The sequence below is a fragment of the Manis javanica genome, chromosome 5 (assembly GCF_040802235.1).
Source record: "Manis javanica isolate MJ-LG chromosome 5, MJ_LKY, whole genome shotgun sequence".
In the NCBI taxonomy this organism is placed as follows: Eukaryota; Metazoa; Chordata; class Mammalia; order Pholidota; family Manidae; genus Manis; species Manis javanica.
Genome location: NC_133160.1, coordinates 105,981,575 through 105,998,449, shown reverse-complemented (window position 1 = coordinate 105,998,449; position 16,875 = coordinate 105,981,575). Strand labels below are relative to the sequence as shown.

General features: G+C 43.6%; 1 long non-coding RNA gene across 1 annotated transcript; it reads right to left on the bottom strand.

Annotated features, from left to right (window-relative positions):
- Positions 1-223: 223 nt before the first annotated feature.
- On the bottom strand, positions 224-5,889 carry LOC140849601 (uncharacterized). Its single transcript, XR_012131685.1, has 2 exons — positions 2,099-5,889; positions 224-1,701 (listed from the first exon to the last, which is right to left on the bottom strand). It is a non-coding gene; the product is annotated as an uncharacterized lncRNA (long non-coding RNA).
- Positions 5,890-16,875: the final 10,986 nt, after the last annotated feature.

Sequence of the window (16,875 nt, the reverse complement as noted above, 5' to 3'; positions counted from 1 at the left end):
TGTTTTTAAATGATTAAAAGCCAGCAAAATTAGTATTGCACATTTCTGGGTTTTGTTGCACTGAGTTTTGTGTTGTTGTGCCCCATTTCCTTGAGTCCCCAGTGTGGAGCTGCAGTCACCAGCCTCAGTCGCGAGATGTAAGAACAAAAGAGGTCTTTATTGCTAGTTCGAACTGTTGGATTCCCCTGAGGAAGGCGCCGCCCCAAATCACTCACCAAAGACGTTTCTTGATGCAACAAGCAAGAGGAATTTATTCAGAAGCCAACTAGCTGGGGTCCACGTCAGCCCGTCGCAGCGGGTCTCAACGAGGACCCAGAGCACACAAAGCCAGAAGGTTTTATAGCATTTTCAAAAGGGGTAAAATTTTCCATAATTACAATACAGGGTTTTTTCTATAGGCTCATAAATCTTTTGCTGGCGCCACATCCTGGGGTCTGGTTAGATGAGATCACCTTCGGAATGTCTAGGGTGGTTCTAGCAAGATAAGCTAGGCATGTATGATTAACTGATTTACAGTTGGCTAACTAAAGGTCACTACAATTGACACAGGCTAACTAACTTGTTTTTCAAGATTCTAATGATTTTCCTTCTTCTGGGTTAGGGGGTGGTATTTAGGCCTTAAGATGGCTGTACTTATGCTAACTTTTGATTCTTCAGATCCTACATTTCCCCACTTCTCTTTTTGGGGCATTCCAATCATGGAATGTTTGTATCTTCTTGTGAGGTGAGTGAGTGGTATTGTTGCTTCAACATTAGTACATGAACAGCACTCACTCTTTCTCTAACAAAAGTTATCAACCGGTTTAATATGCAGGGTCTCAAAGTTAGGAGCAACACAAGGATGAGTAGGGGCCTAGCCAGAGTGGATATCAGGGTTGTAAACTACAGGGACCTAGTGAACTAAGATTCAAACAGTCCTTGGCCTGCTTCTCGCTCTCTCTTCCTCTGATCTAGCCTTTCTCTAAGTTTTGACATTGAATCTCTTACTATCCCGGAATGATCTGCATAAAAGCAGCATTCTTCTCTTAAAGCTGCACACAGTCCTCCTCCTTTTAGGAACAGCAGATCTAGCCCTCGTCTATTCTGTAAGACTACCTCAGAGAGGGAAGTCAGAGATTCTTCAAGTTTTGTAATGGATTGCTCTATGGTTTTTAGGTCTTCATCAATAGCAGTCCTTAGTCTTTCATAATGCTGGTTCCCTTGAACAATAGCGGCTGCCTCCGTTCCCACTCTAGCTGCGACTCTTATCTCTAACAACACGGCTAAGGTCAGCGAGACCGGCTCTCTCTTATATCTATGCTTAGGTTCAAATTCAGCTACGAATGAGAGATCATCATGATACATCAACCTGGGCACCAGCTGGACCATGATACAGAAATCACGGGAGGAGTTGAAGGCAGAAGTAGAGACACATAGGGTCACTCCAGTGTTACAAGCCCACTATCCCTCGGGAGGAGGGATTAAATACCTGTTTTTACCAGGGAAGGCTATGGGTATGGTCTCATTCTTTCTTCTACAGATAGAGACTCTAGCTGCTGCTAGGGAAGAGGGGTGATGACCGCTCTGGCTGCTTCATGCTGAGAAGGGGGCGCAGTAAAGGGTGCAGCTAGGTCTCTATCACTGGTCAGTTGAGAGGGCTTCAGAAGGCTGGCGCTTCTATTCTGGGTTTCATTTTTATTACTATTTGCAGTTTTGTGGCTTCTAGGCAAGATAAAACAAATTGTGTTATTAGGTTATGTAGCAACATCTGGAGTTGGATTTTTTATTCTGGAAGGAGGCTGCATTATTGAAACCATACTTCTCTCTAAAATCACTCTCATTTTTACTAGAAGTAACTAGGTTAAGAAAATAATTAACAGCTGGCTTGATTATTTGCACAGGTGCAGCAAGAAGAGCAATTGATTACACAGGCTCTTTTAAATATGCTTTGCCGGAACTTTTTGTAAGGAATTTCAGATTGAACTTTTAAAGGCCTCTTGAGGCCAGACAGCCAAGCCAGACTTGCCATCAGGCTTTGCCTGCAGTACCTGTAGATTTGGATGAATTCTTCTCTTCTCGAGGTCTCTGCACCTGCCAGGAAGTGACCTTCTTTACTCACCTGGTAAGGCTGCTGGGAACTCTGTAAGCAAGGTACCAGGCCAGTTCTTCCAAGGGGTTTTGTTGGCTTTATAAAGTCAATTTTAGTTCTTTAAAGTTGTTCACATCTGAGTTTATACACATGTCTCTCAGGTACGACATTCCAGTCAAAGCCCTGGTAGTATAACCAGTGTTCTTAAGTAGTCTTCTCACAAGGAAAGCAGATTCTTATTGAACTCGTGCAAATAAACATACTGCCATGGAATACAAAAACAGTCACTGAAAGTTTTTAAACTCTGGAGGGATCAAGTAGAGAGAAGGATGTTTCAATTCTGCTCATAAAGATAGTCATTCACTAAACTGTTGTCAGTTTAAGAGAACAAGGTTAAAACACTTTACCAGCAACATTTGAAACAAAAAGACACAAAATCATTTTCTTTAGTTTATGTAATCTTATGTAACTAATACCTGTTCTGCTGAAATCTAGTTCTTTACTAGTTTAGGGATAATACTATAAATGACAAAAGACTTACAAATGACAATGGTTAAAGATATGATGAGAGCTTACTGTAAAACAGTTGACATAAGGAAATTCTGATATTTCTGTAATACAAAACATTCAGTAACAAAGTTTAGCATCATTCTCTTTGACAGTGCTTTCTTGGTAAATAAATATATATATATATCAGATAAATAAGCCAAATTAGTCAAATACTTTGTCTAGTGAGAAAAAATTCCTCTGACATGTTCCAGGGGCCCTCTGGAAAATATCAGAGTTAACTAGAGGTAAAAGCACCTTTTTGCATTTAATTTTTTTAGAACTATCATTACACATTTATTGTCTATATACTCAGCACAGTAAACAAGATATCTTAAAAAGTGGGGCAGCAGGGGAGACTGCTGCTGTCAATTTTTAAAGACAACATACAGAAAGTCAAACTAATTCTAGGTTACTAAGCATTCTTGAGAGAATGGTAGCAGATGGTAGATTCTTCTGCTTTCATCTTCAGGAGGGGAAAAAAGCTACAATAAGAATTCATATTTAGCTGAAAGAACTGTCTAAACTCAAGGCAGAGTATAATATTACCAGGCATACAAAAGACCTGTTAGAGATACATACAAAGAATGAATATGGCTATAGTCAAATTCAACTTAAAAGTTTAAGCAGAATCTCAAATTTAAATGTCTCTTTCTTTCACCCAGATATTCAGATATGACCAGAAATAGGCTTTGAGATGAAAGAGATCAGGCATTTTACTTTTTCATTTAGGGACTGAGAAATGATGACCTTTGGCTTACAATCAATAGCTTACAAACAGTGAAAATAATAAGAACATAACTCAGCATAAGTGTCTAAGACCAGATACAAAAAACAGAGAAAGTGCTTAAGTTTACAGGTCTTCCCTGAAAGCTTCAAGAATGTTTTACTCTTTAATAGTAGATTCCCCCATGTTTTTTTTTTTTTTTTTTTTAAACATACAGCATATACATTAAACAAGAAGACCTGGTGGTTCTCAAAAAATCTATTACAACTTTTTTCAAAAGTGGTCACACGTTCGTCTATCTAAACCTTCACAGTGAAACCTGTTTTTCTGGGGGAAACATAATCTTGTCCAGATTCTACAGTTTAATAAATTTTGGTTTGTTAACTAAGTGCATTTAATCAGCTGAAAAAAGCTTTGTTACTATTCTGCTTAGGAATTCAATTTTTCAGGCCATGCAATCATTTTTAATAACAAAATATTTCAAAGGCAAATAAAGGTTATACAGTTGTTAACAAACTTTAGCTTTTAGTCCCTTTAACATTACGATTTCATGGCAACTCACTGAGACTTTAAGCATGAGAAACTGCTGTGATCTTTCAACATTAAGAGCAGACTAACAGTTAAAGAAAACTGTTTAACTGGAAACGAGATTTTAATTTTGCTGTGCACTTGATATCAAGACTCACTTGCTTTAATTTCACTAGGCATGACTATATCTGTAAGAATATAGTAATTTATTCTTCATTTGCCCCATGGTCCCAAGCACATAAGCCGGTGAGAATTATGCCTGGGCTTGCCTGCGGCTTGACTGGGTTTATCTCACTTTATTTCTAAACATCCTAACCCTCCCCCCAAAGCAACAGGCTGAGCGGATCTTCTACAACAAAAGGCACCACGCTGTTTTCTCTCTTTGTCTCTCTTTAAATAAATAGCTGTACTTTAGAACAAAGTTACTTTCTTTTATCACAAAACACATTCTTTAGCATGCAGAAGAGTTTTCATTTTTTATACTTTTTCTTATTAAAACATACATCTTTTAGCATAGAGAAATGTTTTTCTTTATTACTTTAAGTGGTTTTAATTAGAACTTAAAACCATTAGAAACTTTAACTTCTAGTGAACACTGAGAAGCAGGACACTGCAAACTGTCAAACTAACATTTTCTAGACCAACAAACTCACGAACACATTCTACAATTTCTGCAACCATGAGCTTCACAGCACAATCTCCCAGCAAACACAGAGCACATCTTCTCAACTTAACAAAACTCTAAGGCTTTAAGTTACTACAAAGATTCTCAGGCTGCAGGTAGGCATACACACTGCAACACACAATTTAAAAGGTGTTCACTTGCCACACTTATCCAGTTCACCTACCTGCAACAACTATGCTAGCCTACTCACAAGACCCCCACTGAACACTAGACAAAGCCAAGCTTCTAAGCATTCTATTCTTAAAAGATTTAGCAGATAACATGACTCAAATGACTCTAGGTAAACTCAGGCAGCGGACAACTACCAGGACATGCCCGCCTCAGGCAAACTCAAATTAGCATTAATGCTTAACACTTTTTTACCAGGTTTTCTGGAAGTTTTAGAACACTCAATTTTCACAAGCGCTTGTCTTTAAATCAATTTCATTAATACCATCCGGAGGTAGAAAGATATATTCATTTATACACTTAGGGGGTTGTCTGAGTCTGTCCCATTGTCAGTATAACAATTATTAGGCACATGAAAGACACAAAAAACAGAGACACACACAGATTAGACACACAGCGGCCGCTTTTTGTTTTTTCTCAGATTTTCAAACAGAAACCGAAAGGAATCAGAGGGTTGATATTCCTGGCACCTGAAAATCAACCCTATCTCATCAGATTCACCTTGCCGGAAAAACAGACGGGAGGCTACCAGGCGTCCCTGGCCTCCCAACCTCCCCGAGGCGTCCCCCAGGGTTGCAGCCTGCGGTGCTCCTAGTACGTCTACCGACCGCAGTCTCGACCCCTTTACGGGATCGGGACAGCTGCCAGACAGTGGGTACCCCCTTTCAGAATTCTGACCGGTCTCACTGAAAAACAGAAAACAGAACACAGACAAACCAAGGCGCCACTAATCTTACCTCTTCCTCCAAGAGCGACTTCGGGAGTGAAGCGGGGTGAGCGCATGATCCCGGACGAGCCCCCAAATGTTGGATTCCCCTGAGGAAGGCGCCGCCCCAAATCACTCACCAAAGACGTTTCTTGATGCAACAAGCAAGAGGAATTTATTCAGAAGCCAACTAGCTGGGGTCCACGTCAGCCCGTCGCAGCGGGTCTCAACGAGGACCCAGAGCACACAAAGCCAGAAGGTTTTATAGCATTTTCAAAAGGGGTAAAATTTTCCATAATTACAATACAGGGTTTTTTCTATAGGCTCATAAATCTTTTGCTGGCGCCACATCCTGGGGTCTGGTTAGATGAGATCACCTTCGGAATGTCTAGGGTGGTTCTAGCAAGATAAGCTAGGCATGTATGATTAACTGATTTACAGTTGGCTAACTAAAGGTCACTACAATTGACACAGGCTAACTAACTTGTTTTTCAAGATTCTAATGATTTTCCTTCTTCTGGGTTAGGGGGTGGTATTTAGGCCTTAAGATGGCTGTACTTATGCTAACTTTTGATTCTTCAGATCCTACAGAACTAGGGTCTCAGTGGCCCATCAAAACACAGGACTCGGTCTGAGACCCTGAACAAAGTTCCCTTTTTGCTTTTATACTTTTGGAACAGTTAGGGGCTTTCCAAGGTGGGGGGTCTATTGTGACCTTAGCTAATTGGCTGAGGAGGGTTGCTGGGCAAGGTTTCTGTGGGAATGGGCGTGGCTTGAGCAGGGAAAACTCAAAATGGGGGACACAAAACAAAATGGAGTGACATAGTTTTCAAAATGGAAGATACAAAATGGAGGCAGGGGTCATGTAGGGGACACAGCTATTCAAGATGGCAGACACAAAATGGAGGCAGGGGTCCCACAGTGTGTTTGGTTGAGCAACACAGTGAAGACAAGAATAAATAATAATTAATTAATTAATAATTACTATGTTTAGCTCCCAAAACTGAGTTTCTTGCCTTCATTTCAGCAAAATCACTGCTGATATGAAAAGATTTTCAAGTAATTTGTGTTTTACGGATAGTAACCATAGAAAAGATTAAAGAGAGAAAATATAATACTATTCCAAGAGACCAGAAATAACCCCTCACATATAAGCACAATTTTGACAAGAAAGGGAAAGGACAGTCTTTTCAACTAATGCAAAAGAATTGTAGAATCTAAGCATCAAATGAGAATAGAAATAGGTTAGCATAAGCATAGCCATCTTAAGGGCCTAGAAGCCATTTTCTGAGTATGTGACATAGAAAGAAAAACTAGAACTGGGTAAGGCCTTGAAAAACAAGTTAATCATGAACACCAGGTGGTGGGCAGCTGTGGCCTTTAGTCAGCTAACCTTGGTCAGCTAATCTGACATACCAAGCTTATCATGCAGAACCTCCCTGACAATAGAACAGTAGTCTTATCTTGCTCTTGCCTAACCCCAGGATGTATGTCTTGCAAGAATAATGTGCAGCTGTGGAAAATTACTATGAGTTAAGTGTTTTGAAAATGCTATATAAACCCTTGGCTTTGAGTGCTCGGGGTCCTTGTTGAAACCCGCTGTGTCGGGCTGACACTTAGACCCCAGCTAGCTGGCTCCTGAATAAAGTCCTCTTGCTTGTTGCATCAAGAGACATCTTCCGTGAGTGAATTGGAGTAGCATCCTCCTTTGGGGAGATCCAACATTTCTTGGGGGCTCGTCCGGGATCGAGCATTCACCCCGCTTCACTCCCGAAGTCGCCCTTGGAGGAAGAGGTAAGGTTAGTGGCGCCTTGGGTTGTCCGTGTTTCATCTTCTATCTTTCAGTGCGACCGGTCGGAATTCTGAAGGGGGTACCCTCCGTCTGGCAGCCGTCTCGAGCCTGTAAAGGTTCGAGACCGCGGTCGGTAGATGTACTCGGAGCACCGCAGGCTGCAACCCTGGGGGATGCCTCAGGGAGACCAGAGGGCCAGGGATGCCTGGTGGCCTCTAATCTGTTTTTTCGGCAAGGTGAATCTGATGAGATAGGGTTGATTTTCGGGCGCCAAGAGTATCAACCCTCCGATTCCTTTCAGTTTCTGATTGAAAATCTGAGGAAAACAAGGAGCGGCCGCCGTGTGTCTAATCTGTGTGTGTCTCTGTTTTTTGTGTCTTTCACGTGCCTAATAATTGTTATACTGACAATGGGACAGACAGTGACGACCCCCCTCAGTCTGACGTTAGATTATTGGACAGAAGTAAAGATGAGGGCACATAATTTGTCAGTAAAAGTTAAGAAAGGACCATGGCAGACTTTCTGCACCTCCAAGTGGCCCACCTTTGATGTTGGGTGGCCCCCGGAGGGGACCTTTGATCACTCCATTCTGCTAGCAGTAAAAGCTGTTGTTTTTCAGGACTTGCCTCAGGGACACCCGGGTCAGCAACCCTATATTGCAGTCTGGCAGAAGTTGGTGGAGAATCCACCGCCCTGGGTAAAGCCCTGGGTGCAAAAGAAAATGGGCCCTCGGGTCTTAGTTGCCCAGACCCAATCTCAGAGCAAGAAGAAAGAGACCACCAAAGTTCACCAGGACACTCAAGATTTACTCATAGTTGATGATCCCCCTCCTTACCCTCCTGCCTCTATGGCCCCCCCAGCCCCAGCACCTCTGACACCTCCAGTCCCTGGTGCTGAGGCAGTGGGGCCGGCTCCAGGACCTGCCCAGGGAACTCGGCGCCGCTGAGAGGCTACCCTAGACCCCCCGGGTATTTTTCCTGTCCGGTCTTATAGGGCTCACATCCTTGGAGAAGAAGGGGACCCACCTTTCCAACCTCTGCAGTATTGGCCATTTTCCTCTGCCGATTTATATAACTGGAAAGCTAGCCACTCTCCTTTTTCAGAAGAACCGCAGAGACTAACTGGGCTGATAGAGTCCCTGATGTTTTCTCACCAGCCCACTTGGGATGACTGTCAACAGCTTTTGCAGGTGCTCTTCACCACGGAGGAGAGAGAAAGGATCCTCCTGGAGGCACGAAAGAACGTGCCTGGAGAGGACGGACGACCATTGCAACTCCCTCATGATATAGAGAGGGGGTTCCCGCTGACCAGACCACGGAGGAGAGAGAAAGGATCCTCCTGGAGGCATGAAAGAACGTGCCTGGAGAGGACGGACGACCATTGCAACTCCCTCATGATATAGAGAGGGGGTTCCCACTGACCAGACCCGACTGGGACTTTAATTCTCCAGAAGGTAGAGAGCGACTAACCATCTATCGCCAGGCTCTGGTGGCGGGTCTCTGCGGGGCCGCAAGGTGCCCCACTAATTTGGCCAAGGTAAGAGAGGTCAGTCAAGGAGCCACTGAGGCACCCGCAGTGTTCCTAGAACACCTGATAGAAGCCTTCAGGCGGTATACTCCCTTTGATCCTACTTCTGAAGAGCATAGCGCTTCAGTAGCCCTTGCTTTTATCGGACAATCAGCGCCCGACATTAGGAAGAAGCTTCAGAGATTGAAGGGCCTACAAGATTCATCACTGAAAGGTTTAGTAAAAGAGGCTGAAAAAGTTTATCACAAGAGAGAGACTGAGGAAGAGAAGGAGTTAAGGAAAGAGAAGAAAAGAGAAGGTAAAGAGGAAAAGAGGGACAGGAAGCATGAGAAAAATTTAACAAAGATCTTGGCTGCAGTAGTAAAAGGTAAGGGACGCACACCCTCTAGTGGCAGAGCTAGCAAGACAGGGTACCTGGGCAACTGGACCCCTTTAGAGAAGGACCAATGTGCATACTGCAAGGAAAAGAGGCATTGAGTGAAAGAATGCCTTGTCTCTGCTAGAAGATAAAGATAAGAGAAGATGTAGCTCGGAGCCCCTCCCTGAGCCCAGGGTAACCCTGAAGGTGGAGGGGCAACCTGTTGAGTTTCTGGTAGACACCGGTGCTCAACATTCTGTACTGACCCAAGCTAAGGGCCCCCTCTCTGGCAAAAAGTCTTGAGTGATCGGGGCTACAGGCCAGAAACAATACGCGTGGACTACCCAAAGAACAGTAGACTTAGGAGTGAAACGAGTAAACCACTCATTCCTTGTCATACCGGAATGCCCCACACCCCTGTTAGGAAGAGACATATTGACCAAAGTAGGGGCCCAAATATCCTTTCAAGCTGAAGAAACTCAAGTGACTAATAGAGAAAAGAAACCTTTGAGCCTAAGTATCCTGACCATAAGATTAAAAGATAAATACCACCTTTTTAAGGAACCAGAACCCTCCCGAGTTGGTCAGGAGTGGCTTGACCAGTTTCCAGGAGCCTGGGTGGAGATGGCGGGTATGGGGCTTGCTGCGAACCAGCCCCCTGGGGTCACAGAACTGAGAGCTTCAGCTTTACCAGTAACTGTGAGACAATATCCAACGAGTAAAGAAGCCAGGGATGGAATTAGATCCCATATCCAGAGGCTTATAGAACAAAGGATATTAGTAAAATGTAAATCCCCCTAGAACACTCCCTTGCTGCCCGTAAAGAAAGTGGGAACAGGAGATTATTGACCAGTGCAAGATTTGAGAGAAGTTAATAAGAGGGTACAGGACATTCATCCCACTGTGCCGAACCCTTATAATCTGCTAAGCTCCCTGGCCCCAGAAAACACCTGGTATACAGTCCTCGATTTAAAAGACGCTTTCTTTTGTCTGTGCCTGCACCAGAGTAGCCAACCACTGTTTGCTTTTGAATAGAAAGATCCCTCCACAGGAACTACTGGGCAATTGACCTAGACTCGTTTGCCACAAGGATTCAAGAATTCGCCCACCCTCTTCGACGAGGCTCTACACTGGGACTTGGCTTTTTACTGAGCCTCCAACCCACAGGTAACCTTGTTGCAGTATGTTGATGACCTATTAATAACAGCCCCTATCTGGGAAGCCTGCCGAGAGGCCCCTGAAGCCCTTCTGACTGAACTTGCTAAACTGAGGTATAGGGCATCTGCCAAAAAGGCACAGATCTGCCAACAACAAGTGACTTACTTGAGATATTCCCTGAGAGAAAGAAAAAGATAGCTCACTGAAGCCCGAAAGCAGACTGTGACACAGATCCCGGTTCCCACTATTCCACGCCAAGTTCGTAAGTTTCTGGGGACGGCAAGATTTTGTAGACTGTAGATACCCGGGTATGCTACCTTAGCCGCCCCCCTGTATCCCCTAATGAAAAGGGCGGCCCCGTTTGTTTGGGGATCTGAACAACAGCAGGTCTTTGATAATATTAAGAAGGCCCTCCTATCGCACCCGCTCTGGCATTGCCGGACTTGACTAAACCGTTTGTCCTCTTCGTAGATGAACGGAGCGAGGTAGCTCAAGGAGTGTTGACCCAACAATAGAGACCTTAGAAGAGACCTGTTGCCTACTTGTCAAAGAAATTAGACCCAGTAAGTAGCAGATGGCCTGCCTGTTTGAGAGTAGTGGCGGCCGTGGCCCTCCTAGTTAAAGATTCTGACAAACTTACGCTGGGACAAAAACTCACTGTGGTTGTTCCCCATGCGCTGGAGAGTATAATTCGGCAACCACCTGAAAGATAGATGTCGAATGCCAGAATGACTCACTACCAAACCTTGCTCCTGAATCACAATCGTGTAGAATTCCTCCCACCCACCATCCTAAACCCAGCTACTCTGCTCCCTGACTCAGGGAAAGAAGTGCTTCACACCTGCCAGGAGATCCTGGCTGAGAGACAGGGACCCGCCAGGACCTATGAGATCAGCCCCTAGAGGGACTGGGACTCCTGACCTGGTACACAGACAGAAGCAGTTACATCATGGGAGGTAAGAAGATGGCGGGGGCTGCAGTAGTAGACGATGACCGGATCATGTGATCCAGCGGACTTCCAACAGGCACTTCCGCACAGTGAGCAGAACTCGTTGCCCTGACCCAGGCTCTAAAAATGGCTGAAAGTAAGAGACTCAATGTCTACACTGACAGCCGATACGCTTTTGCCACTGCTCATATACATGGGGCTATCTACAGACAGAGAGGGCTGTTGACTTCTGCTGGGAAAGATATCAAAAACAAACAGGAAATTTTAGATTTATTAGAAGCCATCCATAGACCCAGGGAGGTAGCAATAATACATTGCCCTAGACATCAGAAAGATGAATCTCTGATAGCTCGAAAGAACCGGAGAGCGGACCAAGCCTCAAAACAAGCAGCCCAGGGAATGAACATTTTACCCCTCTGGGTATACCCGGAAGACACATGTGCTAAAAGCTTCCAGTATACACCCGAAGACCTCGCTCGGATGGACAAGCTGGGGTTCCAAAAATCCTCGCCCCTTGGAACATACGAGTCAGGAAATGAGAAAAATATTCTGCCCCAGAAAGAGGCAGGAAAATACTTAAGGCAACTACATCAGTTGACACATTTGTAGGCCAAGAACCTAAAAGCCCTAGTTCGAAACTCCCCTTATCACATCATTAGCTTAAGAGAAATGGCAGACGAGGTAGTGAAAAATTGCATTCCTTGCCAGTTGGTAAATGTGAACAAACATCAAGTAATATACGGAAAAAGGCTTCGCGGGGATCGACCAGGAGCTTACTAAGAAGTTGACTTCACTGAAATTAAGCCTGCTAAGTATAGACATAAGTACCTCCTAGTCTTTTTAGATACCTTTTCAGGATAGACAGAAGCTTTCTCTACCAAGACTGAGACAGCTCAGACAGTGTCCAAGAAGATACTTGAAGAGATATTTCCAAAGTTCGGAATCCCAAAAGTAATCAGCTCCGATAATAGTCCTGCCTTCGTTGCCCAGGTAAGTCAAGGATTGGCCAAGATCCTGGGGACAGATTAGAAACTGCATTGTGCATACAGACCCCAGAGCTCAGGACAGGTAGAAAGGATGAACAGAACTTTAAAAGAGACCTTGACTAAATTATCCTTAGAGACTAGTTTATGTGATTAGTTAGTCCTCCTTCCCTCCGTCTTATTTAAGGTCAAGAACACCCCCGGCCGCTTTGGACTAACGCCCTTTGAGATAATGTTTGGGGCCCTGGCTCCACTCCAATCGGCTCATCTTTATACATTCCCTGAATGTGCAACTAATAAGTTTCTGCTTGAAAAGTTACGGGCCTTAGAAGTCGTGCAGAAAGAAGTGTGGGCCTCCATCAGGGAAGCCTATCAGCCAGAGGACTTCTCAGTACCTCATCAGTTCCGGGTGAGAGACCCTGTCTACGTGAAATGACACCAAATGGGAAACCTTGTGCCTCGGTGGAAAGGCCCCTTCATCGTCCTCTTGACTACTCCCACAGCCTTGAAAGTAGATAGCATCTCCTCCTGGGTACATGCTTCACATCTGAAGAAAGCACCCCCGCTGGACCCGGACTGGCGAGTAACTCGGACTGATAACCCACTTAAGCTTCGTTTGTGTAGAAAGAACCATGTTATTAGTGATTCTGATGCTCCTGCTACTTCCAACCCTCCAGAACCCCAACCCCCATGGGCCCAGGTTGCTGACATGGCAGGTTTACTCTCAGACAGGAGAGGCAGTGTGGTCTGTTTCTAAGGCTGCCCCCCTTAAGACCTGGTGGCCGTCCCTGCACCCCGATGTTTGTGCCCTAGCTGCTAGATTAGATACCTGGGACATACCTAATATACCCTGGAGACAGGCCCACCTAATTCGACCACCAGACCATGATTATTCTGCAGCCCAGAGCCAAGTTTCCTATAGAGATAGCGGGTATAGTTATCCCCGAGCTCGCAATAGGATAAAAACCACTACTTTCTATGTCTGCCCCTGTGACAGACGAACCCACCAACAAGCCCGACAGTGTAGGGGCTTAAACTCTTTTTATTGTAGCTCTTGGGGCTGTGAGACCTACAGGTAATGCTTATTGGAACCCCGTCTCCAGTTGAGACCTCCTTAAAGTAGTCCGGAACCACACATCCCCTAACTGTGAGCAGACAGGGCTATGCAACCCCTTAAATATCACGTTCAGTGATAAAGGGCGCCAGTATGATAAGTGGGCCACTGAACGACAGTGGGGGCTCAGATACTATAAATCTAAATATGACAAAGGCCTCATATTTACTATCAGACTTAAAGTTGAGACCCTTCTGGCTGCCCCAGTAAGACCCAATACTGTCCTACGAGATCAGCCGCGTCTCCCAACCCCAGCCCCGAAGCAGGCCCTAGTTCCACCAGCGGGCTCTGCCACCACTTCCTCCACCCCCACTCCTGACCAAGTAACCCTCTTTCCTGGCACCGGACAACACCTCCTCAACCTCGTCAAGGGGGCTTTCCGAGTTTTAAACAAAACCAACCCTAGCTTTACCGAATCCTGTTAGTTATGTTTTTCCTCTGGCCCTCCTTATTATGAAAAGTTAAGGCTGTCGGGCAGCTTTAACAATACAACCAGCCACGAAATCTGTAGTTGGGGCAGCCACAAGAAGCTGACCCTGACCGAAGTAACTGGGAAAGGGAAGTGTCTAGGAACGGTCCCCTCGACTCATAAGAATCTGTGTAACGAAACCATATCTATAGCCTCCTCAAGTGAAAATAGATATCTAGTCCCTTCCCCCGAGAGGTGGTGGGCTTGTAATACTAGACTCACCCTGTGTGTCTCCACCTCAGCCTTTAATTCCTCCCACAATTTCTGTATTATGGTCTAGCTAGTGCCTAGGCTAATGTATCATGATGATTTCTCATTTGTAACAGAATTTGAACCCAGACATAGATATAAAAGAGAGCCCGTCTCGTTGACTCTAGCCGTATTATTAAGAATGGGAGTTGCGGCAAAAGTAGGAACAGGGGCAACCGCCATTATTCAAAGAAACCAAAATTACAAGGGACTGAGAACAGCTATTGATGAAGATTTAAAGACCATAGAACAATCCATCACTAAACTTGAAGAGTCCCTAACTTCCCTTTCTGAAGTAGTGCTACAGAATAGGCGAGGACTAGATCTACTGTTCTTAAAAGAAAGAGGATTGTGTGCAGCCCTGAAAGAAGAATGCTGCTTTTATGCAGACCATTCTGGAATAGTAAGAGATTCAATGTCTAAACTTAGAGAGAGGCTAGATCAACCGAAGAGAGAGTGGGAGGCTAACCAAAGTCTATTTGAATCCTGGTTTACTCAGTCCCCATGGCTTACAACCCTAATATCTACCCTGGCAGGGCCCTTGCTCATTTTTGTATTACTCCTCACCTTAGGCCCCTGTATTTTAAACCGGCTGGTGACCTTCGTTAGGTAAAGAGTAAGTGCTGTTCAGGTACTAATGCTAAGACAACAATATCATTCTCTCACACAGCAAAAAGAAACGAACATTCCATGATTGGAAAGTCCAAAAAGAAAGTGGGGAAATGTAGAATCTAAGCATCAAATGAGAATAGAAATAGGTTAGCATAAGCATAGCCATCTTAAGGGCCTAGAAGCCATTTTCTGAGTATGTGACATAGAAAGAAAAACTAGAACTGGGTAAGGTCTTGAAAAACAAGTTAATCATGAACACCAGGTGGTGGGCAGCTGTGGCCTTTAGTCAGCTAACCTTGGTCAGCTAATCTGACATACCAAGCTTATCATGCAGAACCTCCCTGACAATTGAAGAGTGGTCTTATCTTGCTCTTGCCTAACCCCAGGATGTATGTCTTGCAAGAATAATGTGCAGCTGTGGAAAATTACTATGAGTTAAGTGTTTTGAAAATGCTATATAAACCCTTGGCTTTGAGTGCTCGGGGTCCTTGTTGAAACCCGCTGCGTCGGGCTGACACTTAGACCCCAGCTAGCTGGCTCCTGAATAAAGTCCTCTTGCTTGTTGCATCAAGAGACATCTTCCGTGAGTGAATTGGAGTAGCATCCTCCTTTAGGGAGATCCAACAGAATGAAGTTAGGCCCGTATCTTACACCATATACAACAACTAGTTCAAAATGGATCAAAGTCCTAAACGTAAGGCCTAAAACTATAAAACTCTAAGAAGAAAATATAGGGGGGAAGCTTTGTGGCATTTGATTTGGCAATGATTTCGTGGATGTGATAGCAAAGGCACAGACAACAAAGGAAAAAAGACAAATGTCACTTTATCAGATTAAAAACTTTTGCCCATGAAAGGATGATATCAAGAGAATGAAAAGGCAACCCATAGAAAGGGAGAAATATTTGCAATCCATATAGCTGATAAAGGATTAATATACAGAATATATATAAAGAACTGTGACTCAACAGCAAATAGAAAAACCACCCAATGAAAAAATGAGCAAAGGGTTGAATACATAGTTCTCCAAAGAACTGAGGGCCAATAAGCACATGAAAAAAAACTTTTAAAATCACTAATTATTAGGGAGATGCAAATAAAAACCATAATTTGGATACCATGTCACACATATAATAAAAAATGCATTTGGTCTTTGTCCCTGCTTTCATAATACTACCCTTGGAGCCTCCTGAGATGACTTAAGGATGGGAACTCTAGTTGCCAGAGAAACCAAACCTTGATCAGAGGATTAAAGTCAGCCTCCTTCCTGACCTTTAGGTGAGAGGGACTGGAGATTGAATTCAATCACCAATGGCCAATGATTTAATCAATGATGCCTAAGTAATGAAAACTCCATTAAAACCCATAAATGATGGGCTCCATGAGCAAAATCAAGCAACTGTCCCAGAAGTCTTACAGAATTTGCTGTCTCAGCTTCCCCATGGGTGTTACAGAGGCTAATAAAGACATCAAACTAATAAACAAGATTATTGTAACCTTAGTATAACAACCTGCTTTTTTGTCTAGTATGACTTCCTTGTCCTCACTCCCTTTTGCCTATAAAAGCCTTTCAGTTTGTACTGGTCCCTGGAGCTCCTTTCTGTCTGCTTGACTGGATGCTGCCTTACTCATGAGTTCTTGCATAAAGCTATCAAGGTCTTTAAAATTTGCTCAGTTGAATGCTGTTTTTTTAACAATATTACACCTGACTGGGGAGCATGTGTCCTACCTAGTATGAAAACCCAAAACCTTTTAATTAAAAACCATCAAATTGTCCTACAATAAATCAGTTCTGATGTGCAATTCCGTAAGAAATGAGTGCCTTGAAAAAAATGAACTATAACTAAATAGAATCTTTGCCATTGTTGTAGATAAAGATTTTTCTGTTAGGTAGTTTCAATTGGTGTAATTTGTACTTCTTTGCTCATGAAGCTGAGACATGTTTTTTGGCCATTTGTATTTGTTCTTTGGGGAATTACATCAGTAGTGACCCGTTTTCTATTGCTTCTTATATCTTACTGATTTGAAAGTGTTTATATGTTTGTTAAATACTGAAAATAATTTTTCTGAGTTTTTTTACTCTTAATTGTGCTCAAGGCAATTTTTTTTAAATACAGAAGCTTTAAAATTTTGTATTTAAGGCTTTCACTCATGTCCTTTCATCTAAGGTATCATGTTTAGGAAAACTTCCCATCTTATGATTAATAACCATTATTCTTGAATAGGAGGCAATTAGT